The sequence below is a fragment of the Pygoscelis adeliae genome, unplaced genomic scaffold (assembly GCF_000699105.1).
Source record: "Pygoscelis adeliae isolate BGI_AS28 unplaced genomic scaffold, ASM69910v1 Scaffold34, whole genome shotgun sequence".
NCBI lineage: Eukaryota > Metazoa > Chordata > Aves > Sphenisciformes > Spheniscidae > Pygoscelis > Pygoscelis adeliae.
Genome location: NW_008824658.1, coordinates 1,877,081 through 1,877,528, shown reverse-complemented (window position 1 = coordinate 1,877,528; position 448 = coordinate 1,877,081).

Genomic DNA, 448 nt, shown 5'->3' with positions numbered 1-448 from the left:
TTGCCGCTGGAGGTGGGACGCGGTACCCGGGATGCCGCCCTCGCCTCCAGAGCGGGGGCCAGGGCAGCGGGGGGGGGGCGACGACACGTGGAGTTTGACCCCGGGTGACGGAGGGGCCCCGCTGGCAGCCGGGGTTCCCACCCAGTTATTTTTGCGGGAGCCCCTGTAGCCGTGCGTGGGGGAGCTGCACCTCCCCTCTGCTCCTCCGTGGGGTTGTGCTGGGAGAGGCTCCCGGGCGCTGGTGTAAGGTCCTGTTGAACCAACTGCTAATAAATCGGGGGGCTCTGGTTTTACTCGCTGGTTATTGCCTGTTTCTCTCCTTGCTGGCAGGATCCAGCCCTCCCCCCGGGGCGTCCCATCTGCCTCCAAGGACTTTTGGGGCCCATCTTTTGTGGGGATTCGGGGAGGACAGGGGGAGCAGCCCTCTGTGCACGAGGTGGCAGCAGCC